Source organism: Lygodium microphyllum, chromosome 6 (genome assembly GCF_053477565.2).
Source record: "Lygodium microphyllum isolate KBCC chromosome 6, Lygodium_microphyllum_v1.1.10, whole genome shotgun sequence".
Taxonomy (NCBI): Eukaryota; Viridiplantae; Streptophyta; class Polypodiopsida; order Schizaeales; family Lygodiaceae; genus Lygodium; species Lygodium microphyllum.
The window spans coordinates 5,711,533-5,723,958 of NC_141140.1; positions in this window are offsets into that span (position 1 = coordinate 5,711,533).

Below are 12,426 nucleotides of genomic sequence, written 5' to 3' on the forward strand. Positions count from 1 at the left end.
AGGCCCTATAGACGCGCATTGTACACGCAAAATAGCGGGCATGTTTATCAGCGCATTTATCAGTGCATCTATTGGCGCTAGTATATAGACGTGAATAATGCATCTATATACTCGCGTTTGCAAACACGCTTATAGATGCAAAAATAAATGCACATATTTTTCATTTCTCATAAAGTCCCTAAATATGACCAAACATCTTAACATCTAGTATTTTTTTGAATACATTACCAACTTTACTTCTTTCTGAGTATTACAAATATACATCCAATCATTCAAAGCTAATTATATATGCTACAATGAATGATCAATCTCATCTTCAATGAGATCAGCCCTTGCTTGACTATCTACCTCTAGGTCTATGTTACCAATAGGCAATGAAACAAATAAGTCTATCCCACTGCCAGATGTATTGCTATGCTCAATTTCTTCATCATCATCTGCAACCATATTGTTATCCTCTTTTGCTCTTCCTTGAACATCCTCGCAGAGATCATCTTGCACTGCATCATGTATATCATCAATCATGGCATCATCATGTGCATCATGATTGATTATTGGATTGTCATCAACTATCTCTATGTTGGTAGCATTGCCATATAATGGTTTTGAACGATTAGATATGGGGATGACGTGCCACCATCAATTATTGTTTACCATTGGGTGATACACAACCTACATTTAAAAAACAAAAAGTAAGCAACTTAGATATTTATTGTATTTTGAGAATGTATCAAGAAGTAATATATATGAAAATAAATAGCTTCTAATATACCTGCTCACATTGTTGAGGTAGTACCAATGTGTCATTCTTGCCTTGGAAAAATTTTGTAGAGTCAATCACTACAAAACCACTTGGATGACATCTAATTGTGCATGCTCACCCATTGTTACTACTTCTTTAAACCACTTCACATCTAGTACATATATAAAAAATTGCCTAAAGTCAAGCTTCAAAATATCTTAGATCAAGCCACAATAACCTTCCATGGTGCCATTGGTAGTACATTGTTGAGATCATATTAATGATTTAGTTAAAGATGAAACATGTGAAATTATTATATCATACATAACTAAAGATAATTTAATTATAAGTATGTCTCACCTTTGATAATCAACCTCGTGCGTATTCCCACTCCTTTTGCGATACATCCATCGCCTCCTCTTTTTCCATCTTCTCCATTTCTTCATGTAGCCAATCTATATCAATATGACGTGGAAGGGCACTTAAATGTTCTAGATATGGGACATTACGTCCATGTCTAGCATGAAATGCTCGCCTTTCGCTTACTCTTCTTTCCCTTGCTTCTTTATATAGTGTCACCCATTTTCTCATTACTTCATTGTTAAGCACACAAAATACATTTAACTTACGAAGTTCCTCTTTCATTAGCACTTTGCTCCTTCCTTTTCCTTGAGGTATTATAGAGGTCATCCTCAAATCTTCATCATATTTCCATAGTCATGGTAAAGAGGGATCCACTTTAGTAAGATATTCAGAGATTTGTACAAGGGATGATTGCACTAACCAACCCTCAGCCATGCTTCCCTCAGGCCGTGCATTTTGCCTTACAAAATCTTTTAGGGTTTTCATAAAGAGCTCTAGAAAAACTCCACCTTGCATGAACTACCCCACAAATTGCGATCTCATCAATCAGATGTATGAGTAAGTGTACTTGAGTAGTCAAAATGGAGCGAGGAAAAGTTTCCTCCACCAAACAAACCACCTCAATGGAAAATACTCGAGCCTCTTGCAACATATTTGGATCGATTTCCTTCAAACTCACAAATCTACCAACATGCAATTGAGAAGAATGATTAGTTTCGTCCATAAATTCAAGTGGGTTTACTACGTGATGTACGTAATATATAAACTAAAAAATAAGTATAATGTATACATACCTCGTGAGCTCACCCATCTTGTAAATGATATCACACACATCTTTCGAAACACAATGGGATATGCTAGTAGGAAGGATGAACTGTATGTAAATATTCATACATTGTTAATTAGTCTACATAGTTACTCCACTAATTAATATATTTATGGCTTTGAAAATCCTTACCTGAATCATTTTGTGCCAATCATGAGACTTCAAACCGGATAGATGCTCCACACCTCTTTTCTTTTTCTTTATGAAGGCTCCCTTGAGGCATCTCATATATCCTGTGGGAGTTTGAAAGCTACATATCTACTGCTTCACCATCTTTTCTTCATTCTTCAAGGTACATGCGGTAACTCAATCTTTCCTTTGGGTTCGATGCGTGGCCAAGCTCGTCTCCTACGTCCAATGCTACGTAAATCCTCCCTTACATTGACAGAATCACGAGCCCTGATTAAGTGATCCCATAATGTAGAGGCAACATTCTTTAATATATGCATGGGGTCCAATAGGTGGTTGATCTTGAGTTCAGTCCAATATGGGAGATGAAAAAATGTAGAGAATCTAAGGAACAAACAATATATTATTTCTCGTTCTCATAATGGAGTGTACTTTAAAGACAAAAAAAAGTAGTAAACTAGCTACCAACTCATGTCGAGTGGAGGATGATCATTGGCGTGTGTCCAACTGTCCTTCCAATCTTGAATGGTCAGAGATTGTGGAGCTCTTCCATTAGTGAGGGGTGCATATTTGGGGTGGTCAATAGGAAGAAAACGATGATGATTGTCATAAATAACCTTCTTCAAGCGTGTGGGTCTAGAAGAAACCAGAGAGGGACCGCAAATTGGACATGCATGATATCTTGATGTAGTTGAACCTGTAAAAACAAGTGGATTAATGATGACATATATTTGATTAATGGTAATTATGAATAAAATAGAGTATGCAACTACCTGAACACTCTCCATAGCTTGGAAAGCCATGCATGGTCCACAACAACATGCCATTTAAAGTGAAATCTCTAGAGGACAATGATGCACTCATATCTTGCACCTCAATACCTCTCCATAGCATTTCTAGCTCCTCGATTAAAGGCTCTAAGTGAATGTCCATGTTTTTTACTTTGTGTTTTCCAGGAATCAAAAGGGACAATATTACATGTCCTTTTTCCATTGCCATGGACGGAGGGATATTATAGTTCACCAATACCACTGGCCATACACTATATGAGGTGCTTTTGATGCCAAATGGATTTATTCCATCTAATCCTAAACCAAAGCTCAAATTTCTATGCTCTTCTTTGAAAGTAGGCCACAAATTATCTACATGTTGCCAAGCTGGTGTGTCTGAAGGAATTCTCCACTTTCCATCACTTGAATGGTGACTAGCATGCCATGACATGAGCCTCACAATAGATTCACACTTAAAAATAAGTTGAATAAGTGGAATAATAGGAAAATATCGTAAAACCTTACAAGGCACGTCCTTTGATTTCATCTCCTGGTTGTATCTTGGTTCACCACAAATAGGACACTGTCGTGCAGATGCATGATCTCCACGAAACAAGATGCAATCATTGACATATGCATTGATTTTAACGTTATCGAGACCTCTAAGAGATGTCAAGAAACTCCTTGCTTGCTTCCTTCTAGTTGGTAATCTATTTTCATTTGGAAGCATTTATGACAATAACCTGCATATATTGTGCAAACAGAGTTAACAAACCACAAATATTGTCTATAAGCATTTATGAATTCACATCAAATGATACATACTTCAATAATGCATTCAAGCTAGCATTACTCCATCCATAAATGGTTTGTAAGTTCAATATCTCGAGAGATGAACGTAGAACGGAGTATGTGCAACCTTCGTACAATGGAGTTTTCGACGCTATGTGTAGTGGGTCATCTGTCTCTCTAGTGGCGCTCTCCCCTCGAACCTCATGGGAAAATAAATCGTGCACCATGTTGTCCAAAATCTCTTTCTCCAAAACTTGATGGGCATTTGAAAAGGGCTACTATCGTCGTCATCAGTCTCTACTCTTCTTGAGGACTCTGCCTCCTTATGTCGACGCTTCGCAGCCTCTCGACGCCCTAGAGGGACCATTTGAGGATGTGGTACCGCATCTTGCTCAATTAAAAAAAGGAAATTTTGTTTAATGGTGAAGACGCAACATAAACCAATAATATTTGTGCAAATAAAGCATTAAAAATTACTGGGTCTTTTTTTTTGTCCCACTCTCCGTACATGCTGAGGTGTGACATTGTGATTCGACGTGCTAAAAAAAAAATCATCGACAACGATCGCACATACATTTGATTTTTCATCGTAGCCAAGCGTCTCGATTGTGAAGACGCATGTCTCATCCTCACTGGAGGATGTACTATTTGTTGACTCAACATGTCCCATACTAGTAGAAGATAATGACATAATTACACCTAAATCATACGGATATATATGATTTTATTTGGTATATATGTCATATTCCCTAAATATTTTGATACTTACAACATGGAGACAAACATTTTAATATTGAAAGACTAGGAAAGTCATATTGATCCAAAAACAACCATAAGCTAGCATTTAATTAGTTTAATTGTAATTGCGTGTCTATTAGCACGTGTAATATGTTTTATCTATGCATATAGATGCGCAATTACACGCGCTTACAGATGCGCCACGCAAATATTTACAGATGCATTTTTTACACGTTTTCTGCAATTCAAGGTCGACATCACTAATCATGTCTATCTATCACTTCATGAAGACAATGAGGGAAGAAAATAAGAGTAAAAAGAGGACACGAGGAAGGAAGAGCCAAAGAGTAAAGAACAAGAGCCAAACAGCAAGGAAGAGAAGAAGAATCAAGCAACCTACCAAGGGAAGGGAGAAGGAGGACAAGGAGCTTGCAACCTAGCCGCCACCCGTCAGAACAAGCAAAGAAGGTGAGTTCTTCTTCTCTCTCTCAATCTTGTTTGCTTTCTCTTTGTCTGTCTCTCTCTCTCTCTCTCTTTACATGCTTTAGACTGTCATCTATGGAGGTTTTTTGCGCGTTTCTTATAACAGTTTGGAAACTATGGTCTGACTTTGCGTGTTTGTCAGCGCGCCTAGATGATAGTGTAGACGCCTTTTTAGACGCGTATATAGACGCGCTGACAGACACGGGTATAGATGTAGGTATAGACGCAGCGTGTAATATCTTTTATCTGCACAGGGTAGTAATGGGTTTTTGCTTGTGTAGATGTGGAATCCTAGATCTTCCAGCATTGATCCTGAGTTGGAATGCATGAACAACACCTTAGCAAATTTTTCTAGAGGTGTTAGTTGTTTTTTTGGAGAATCTCCGAACAAGGAGCAATTCATGGGGGAGATGACCAATTATCTTGGTCGCCCTCCCACTATAGAGAGGGTTTTTAAAGTCATGTCTGGGACACCTATCACATCTTTGCCTAGCACTGCCGCACAAACACCAAAAACCTTGGCACACCAAACCTTGGTACACCTCTACTAATAGATACTCCACGCACTATGCATACACATAGATCAGCTGATGCACAGGGATCAACGGAAGTGCATGGATCGGCCAAAGCACATGCATCTGCAAAAGCACGTGTGTCGAGTGAGGTAGAGGGTAGTGCCCATCAAAAGAGGAGGGAGAGTCATGCGGGAGGATAAGGAGGTCAAGGGCTTTGTGGAGGTTGCCTAGGAGGTGGCTCTTGATCACCCTCACCGGGAAATGAGAGGTGAGTCTCCACAAATATACTACTTTGTCACAGATGTTGGTGGTATCTTGCATAACCCTGAGGGGAGGGAAGTGATAGCCTACTTGAGGAGTGTCATGCATGCCACATACAAAGATTGTATGATTCCCTTCAAGCACAAAAAAAATGGAAGGTGAGAGACGCGCTTCATAACAAGAGGTCTCACCTTATGGCACGCGCCAAGGAGTCACTGCAAAGACAAGAGCAGGGGTGCCCTGGATATGGCCAACCACCCAATTGCCATTGCAGGGAGTGGAAAGAGGCCAAGAAGAGAGCAGCAAAGAAAAGGACAAGTCACCAGCATGCAAAGGCACGACGTATCCAGATGGCAACCATGGGATCGTCGCATTATGGATCGGGTGGTAGGGAGTCATGGGAGGCTGAGTTTGTAAGTATTATTTGATTTCTTTTTTTAATTAAATTTTATAATTTGTTTCAATTCATTATGTAGTGTGTTCTAATATGTTGTATGTTAAAAAAATTTAATAGTATTATATCGTTGGTAGGATGCCTACTCCTAGAGAGGTAGGCTCCTATCGAGGTCATAAATGGGCATCCACTTGGCAATATTTCTACAAGGAGGGACTAATCACAGAGGAGCAATATAATCATGCCATGAGGATTCCACAACCAAAAGAGATATGTTTTATTTTTTACATGAAAAGTATAGGTAACTCTAATTTATTGTTTGTAATAGTATTTATATACCTTAATCCTTTGTGTAGGTGAACCCTGATGCAGTTGAGGATAGCGAAGGGGGGACTAGCAGTAGCAGTGGCGGCAGCGGCACTGCCACCGGCAGCGGTGGTGGTAGCAACAATGATGCCTCTTCTGAGGAGATGTAGAGGAGTCCCATGCATGCATGCCTCCCCTTGGCTTGTAGTTTTCATTTTTGATATGTATTACTTTCACCTAGTGTTTGCGACCATGACCATGCTTGAGCTCACAAGCACTAAAACTCGTCATGTAAAAACGTTTCATCTATATATATGAAATTTCGTATTCTACATATATTGTTTTGTTTTCAGTACAAAAATCTTCGAAATATATACAAATGTTTTAGCACAATACGCTCATCATGTGTTATTATCAATATATGGACTTTGGCTCTCAACATTCTTTTGCTTTTAGTAAAATAATCTTTCTTTGTTTTCCCTAAGCATACAATTTGATATTGATGGGGGAAAAAAAACTAGAGAGCATGTGGCTTGCAAAGCCACATGCTCTCTCGTTTTTTTTTCATAACTCTGTTTTGCGCGTCTATCCGCACGTCTAAATTGCAGGAAAAATGCACGTCTATTATTGTCAAAAATTTGCAAAGTACACGCCTTTTTAGACACGCAGTTACACGCATGTATAGACGCAGAATATGAATAAATCCATTTTTTTATAAATATATATTTACGGAGTGCGTCTATATGCGCGTGTAGTTTTCACTATAAGTGCGCTTGTAGACACAAAATTTTAGACACGATAATAAACGTGCTTGACATTTTTAAAAATTGTTCCAATATTTCGGCTACAAGCGCGTCTATGGAGCCTTTTTGTTGTAGTGTACTAAAATTTTAGGCTATTATTGAATTTTCAGTAGATTTTTTTGAGCCTAAGAAAGAGTGGGATGATATTAGTGATTGCGAGAATCTATGCAAGATTGATACAACCTCCATCCTGTAGTGGTATGCATTGATTACAGATTATCCATTCACACACAACCTTGAAAAAACTCTTTTTAAATCCGAGAAGAGAAAGATTAACCAACAAGAACTTTACCTTTCCATTCTAGCAAGTGTCTTGTATAGAAGGGGAGTGTATGAGGTGTATCATTATTGTATAGTGCCTAATTAGGTACCATTCATTTTAGAGAAATTCCATGATTCAATATGTGTGGATTATTTTTCTAAATGGTTTATTGCTTTCCTAGAAAGATTTACATGCTAGTAATTGGCAGCCAATGATCTTATAGGATACTTTTACATATGTTGCATGTTGTGATATCTGTCAGAGACATGATGCTAGGGAAAATCACAAGAGGTCACTAAATCCCATTCTAGTCACCTTGCCCTTTGAGAAGTGGGGCATTGAGTTCATTGGATGTTTGCATCCTACATTTACTATGTGAAAGCATTATATCATTGTGGCAATAGACTATTTAATGAAATGGTTTGAAGCCCACACTAGGATTATGAATAATGCCAAGGAGATGGCTAGTTTTATTTTGGAGAAAATTGTTTGCTATTTTGTCTACCTAAAGAGATTGGTTTGATCATAGGATACATTTTTTGAATAAAGTGACTGAGGCTTTGATGGAAGGTCTAAAGATTAAACATAATAAGACCACGCCTTACAACCTCAAAGGAAATAGGCAAGTAGAGAGTACCAATAAGTAGTTGGTGGAGATTTTATCTAAGACAATATCCAAAGATAAGCGTAGTTGGGGAAAAAAATTATATATGGTTGTCTAGGCTTATAATTAAAGAGCTAGAGACCATACCCCTTTCAAATTAGTATATGGGAAAGAGGTTGTGTTACCTTTGGAGATTGAGTTGCCTATAATAAGGTTTGCTCTAAACCATTCTTTGGGTGGAGAGGAAGTGTTCCAAGAAAGGTTCACTTCCCTTGCACACCTTGACAAGATTAGATTACAATCCTTGCTATATCAAAAACAAGGGAAGAAGTGGATGAAAATGCTTCATGATCTCTGTGCTAGGAAGTATAAATTCGCAAAGGCTCAATTGGTCCTATATTATGATGCCTATTGTGAGCTATTTCCATGAAAGTTAGAACCCAAGTAGGATGGCCCTTTTAGGATTGTATACACATGAAATAATGTCTTCACATCTCTTTTACCAAATTTCCAAGGGGTAGAGTTTAAAACTAAAGTAAATTTCAAGAAATGGAGGCTCTATTATGTGTATGGATTTGTGCTGGACTTGGTGTATTTTTGTAGGTCCTTTACGATTTAGGTTATACTTACAGAGAGTACCAAGACTATTGGATGGGAAAAGTTATTCCCTATCTTGAGCATCCATATTTAGAACATCATTACCATCAAGGCAAAGTGATCTCATGGAGTAAGGGCTATCACATTACGGCATGGCAATATGGATCTTTGACGTGAGACATTGGAGTTTATTGCCACCATTGTCACCAAATTCTTACTTGTGTCCCCATTTTAGTGAGGAAGGAGAGATTGTACATATCTTACACCCTCTCTATCTTGATTATATACTTTGATTATCATAAGTACAAATAGATTAATTGTCATGGAACCTTACATCAATGAAGCCTTGGTTTATACATTATATTTTGATGGAGCTTCTTAAGGACCTACTAAGCATGTGAGTGTTGGGATTTTCATAAAAGACCCCATCATCGAGTTGTTTTGAAAATGGAAGTATATTTGGGTATGACTTCTTTTACTAATAATATGGTGGAATACAAGGCTTTACTTATGGGGTTAAATTTAGCTAGATGTAGTGGTATTTGTCAATTATTGGTGAAAGGAAACTTGCAATCAGTGATCAACCAATTGAATGGGACCTACAGTGTGAGAGATCCCTTTCTAAGAATGTATCATTGTGCAGCCTTGCACATTCTTTAGGTCTTTGAGGCAATAACTTTCTAGTTGATTCCCAGCAAGTAGAATCACTTTCCAGACTCCTTGGCTAATTATGCCTTTTTGAAAGATGTCTTTCTTAATCATGGTCCTGAAGGGCTTTTACATTTTCCCTATAATATCAACCCACATATACTATAGGGATTTCATCTTGATGTGTCTTTTTTTGGTCACCAATGGCTACTTTGAGTTATGAGCGAGGTAGAGATTGATCATCTTCCTATTCTTTCATGGATGTATGGGATTGTTCAATGTCGGATTCGCCAGACTCCCCTTGCCATTTATGTAGGGGACTTAGCTCATAAATTGATGCATTTACTATAGGGCATAAGTAGCTCACCTCCTTGGTCTAGTTTTATACTTTAGTAGGGTTTATGTAGGGACCAAGGGTTTGCTTACAATCGTAGGTTGTTGAATGGTATGCATTATGGTTGATACTATTAGGCCAAGAAGGCCATGTGATTTGGATATAATGCTCTTTTTCATTAGGTCAAGATTGCTATGTATCTCTTTGGTGTGGGTGCATTTAACAAATTTTTATTTTTGTGTTGCACTAGACAGGTTTGAAGGAGCACCAAGAGGGAGCCAATTGCTGCAAGGACAATTTTTGTGGCTAGTCTAGGTGACATCTTTCATTTTCATATTATTATTTTTTAAGTAGAATGTGTAATGTGTATTTTCCATATTTTTCTTGCTTGTGTGGGGAATAGAAAATCAAGGCATGAAGTTCTTAGATTAGGTTAGGTATATTTGTGGAGGTTTGAGTAGTTGGCTGCCTCTTGCAAAGATATTGTTAAGCATCCAATGCCTATTTTAGAGGTTAGTCCTAGTGACCCTGTCCATCTAGCCTACTATGAATTTGGTCCTAAAAACCCATGTTAGTGGTGAGGCAATTAAGAAAGCCTAAAAAATTAAAGACAAGAATGATACATATATCTAATATATATATAATATGACGGTATACTAAAAGGAGTTTCAGGCCCTGAAGTAGGAAAATCAAAAGAAATAAAAATTTCAAAGAGCTAATGTTCATCACGTTATAAAGGCTTGGTAGTTTTTTATGGATGAGTCAAGACGAGGCGATCCCATGTCTTCCTAGAGGTGGCATATTGCCAAAAAGAATATGAAGATAATTGGACCAAAAATAAATGTAAGTGGGAACAAAAATAAACATTGTGTTACCTCATAAGATCTTGATAAGTTCTTGGGTATCCAGACTGGACTTGAGATGGATGCCCTATTCTCTTTGGGTCACAATATTGTCATCTCCCTCCTTTTTACACATTCCAGTACCAAATAGTAAAGAATTAAGAATGTGAGAAATGAAAAAATGAATATAAAAGAGACATGCTATAGGAGTACTTGCCTAGTCGTCTGGGTGGGCCCCTCTCTGACTGGGACCCGCTGTGTGCTCTGCTCTCTGATGTGCCATGCCTCTCCCAGAAAACGGCCAAATGATCTCTGATCCATGTCAGTCATACATCCCTGAAGTGAGCTGCTCAATGTGTATCTAGATCTCAACTCTGAGTATGCCGGGCATCTGAGAACAAAATGCTCCTCACTCTCCACCTCTGATCTGCAAAGGGGGCATATCCTCTCCTCCCGTGGGATGCCACTGGCTCTGCCACTCTCAATCATAAGCTGATGTGATGATACCCTGAGCTGTCCAATAAGAACTCTCAATCGAATTGGCATATAGATCTGCATATATCTCGGAATCTCTATGAATCCCTGCTCTGATATGCTCAAGAACTGTGTATAATAATGTGCCATCTTCGATGGCAGTGGCTGTGAAGGGCTGACCCATGTCCTCTGTATATAAATATGCCATATCTCCTGTCTGATGACTCCGTTCCTCTCACAGAGAGAGAGGGTGTAAGTGGGAGCCTGAGTATCATATAGAAGAGAAAAAGAGGAGAGAGAAAAAGAGAGAAATATCATTAAACCTAATGGGAAAAGAGAGAAATATCAGTAAGTGAGAGAGAGAGGAGAGAGAAAAAGAGAGAAATATCATTAAACCTAATGGGAAAAGAGAGAATGAGAAGGTCAGGGTGAGGGAGGGAGAGGAAATGAGAAAGGGAGAGAAAGAAAGAAAGCGAAATGAGAGAGGGAGAGGAGAGAGAACAAAATGAGAGAGGGAGAGGAGAGAGAAAAAGAGAAAAAAATCATTCTATCTAATAGGGAAAGAGAGAAAGAGAGGGTTAGGGTGAGGGAGGGAGAGGAAATGAGAGAGGGGGAGAAAGAGAAATGAAAGAGGGAGAGGAGAGAGAAAAAGGAATGAGAGAGAGGAGAGAGAAAAAGAGAAAAAATCATTAAATCTAATAGGGAAAGAGAGAAAGAGAGGGTTAGGGTGAGGGAGGGAGAGGAAATGAGAGAGGGGGAGAAAGAGAGAAAGGGAAATGAGAGAGGGAGAGGAGAGAGAAAAAAATGAGAGAGGGAGAGGAGAGAGGGAAAGAGAAAAAAATCATTAAATCTAATAGAGAAAGAGAGAAAGAGAGGGTCAGGGTGAGGGAGGGACGAGAAATGAGAGAGGGAGAGAAAGAGAGAAAGGGAAATGAGAGAGAAAAGGAAATGAGAGAGAGAGAGGAGAGAGAAAAAGAGAAAAATCATTAAACCTAATAGGGAAAGAGAGAAAGAGAGGGTTAGGGTGAGGGAGGGAGAGGAAATGAGAAAGAGAGAAAGGGAAATGAGAGAGGGAGAGGAGAGATAAAAAATGAGATAGGAAGAGGAGAGAGAAGAAGAGAAAAAATCATTAAACCTAATAGAGAAAGAGAGAAAGAGAGGGTGAGGGTGAGAGAGGGAGAAAGAGAGAAAGGGAAATGAGAGTGAAAAGGAAATGAGCTAGAGAGGAGAGTGAAAAAGAAATATGAGAGAGAGAGAGAGGAGAGAGAAAAAGAGATAAAAATCATTAAACCTAGGGTGAGAAAGAGAGAAAGAGAGGATACCCTAGCACCTGCTACATAGTATCATAGTACTGGGTACTTGGCACTATGATACTAGAGTACTAGGTGCTAGATACTAAGATGCTATGATATTATGTGCTAGGTATTGAGTACTAGGTACTAAATACTAGTGTTCTATGATACTATATGCTAGGTCATAGAAAAAGAGAAAGATGGAAGGAGAGGATAACAATCTAAGAAAAGAAAAGAATGATAACAAAAAC